The 1,096-nt window shown below is 48.5% G+C and overlaps 1 non-coding gene across 1 annotated transcript; it reads left to right on the top strand.

Annotated features, from left to right (window-relative positions):
* The first annotated feature begins 659 nt into the window (after positions 1-659).
* Positions 660-731, top strand: TRNAH-GUG. The gene has a single exon. It is a non-coding gene; the product is annotated as a tRNA-His (tRNA).
* Positions 732-1,096: the final 365 nt, after the last annotated feature.

Raw genomic sequence — 1,096 nt, 5'->3', positions numbered from 1 at the left:
CCTTTAATGTACTTATAAAGAGTGATAAGGTCGCCCCTGAGCCTCCTTTTCTCCAGGTTGAACAATCCCAGCTCCCTCAGCCGCTCCTCGTAAGACTTGTTCTCCAGACCCCTCACCAGCTTTGTTGCCCTTCTCTGGACTCGCTCGAGCACCTCAATATCCTTCTTGTAGTGAGGGGCCCAAAACTGAACACAGTACTCGAGGTGCAGCCTCACCAGAGCTGAGTACAGGGGGACAATCACTTCCCTAGCCCTGCTTGTCACACTGCTTCTTATACAAGCCAGGATGCTGTTGGCCTTCTTGGCCACCTGAGCACACTGCTGGCTCATATTCAGCCAATTATCAACCAATACTCCCAGGTCCTTCTCTGCCAGGCAGCTTGCCAACCACTCATCTCCCAGCCTGTAGCGCTGCTTGGGGTTGTTGTGCCCCAAAGGTATGAAGCTCTAATATCTGATACAAAACTCTTAATTAGAAGTGGTTACTTACTAACTGGTTTTCCTGAATTTTAACTTCTTGTGTCTCTTATATCTCCTACAACTTTTAGTTAAATTTTATCTCTTCCTTTGGACTATTAATTGAAGCCTGCTGCAGACTTAGGTATTCCAACTCCTTATAAAGAAGGACAGGAAGGAAGTATATTAGAGCCCCGGTAGCACGCCGTGATTGTATAGTGGTTAGTACTCTGCGTTGTGGCCGCAGCAACCTCGGTTCGAATCCGAGTCACGGCATTGACCCGGTGGTACCATGGCACACGGGCTCTGAATTTTTGGCTGGTCTGACGGCAGTAGCTCTTATAATTAATTGATCACAGTCAGTTACACATTTCTTTGTTCTTTCTCCACTCCCACTGCTGCACTTGACTAGTCTTTCAGCAAGGTGCTCGAGCGAGTCCAGAGAAGGGCGATGAAGCTGGTGAGGGGTCTGGAGAACAAATCCTACGAGGAGTGGCTGAGGGAGCTGGGTTTGTTCAGCCTGGAGAAAAGGAGGCTCAGGGGTGACCTTATCACTCTTTATAAGTACATTAAAGGAGACTATAGTGAGGTGGGGGTTGGTCTATTCTCCCATGTGCCTGATGACAGGATGAAGGGGAGTG

This window comes from Aythya fuligula, chromosome 2, assembly GCF_009819795.1.
Source record: "Aythya fuligula isolate bAytFul2 chromosome 2, bAytFul2.pri, whole genome shotgun sequence".
Taxonomy (NCBI): Eukaryota; Metazoa; Chordata; class Aves; order Anseriformes; family Anatidae; genus Aythya; species Aythya fuligula.
The sequence above is the reverse complement of the archived record's forward strand: the minus strand, read 5'-3'. Positions and strand labels throughout refer to the sequence as shown.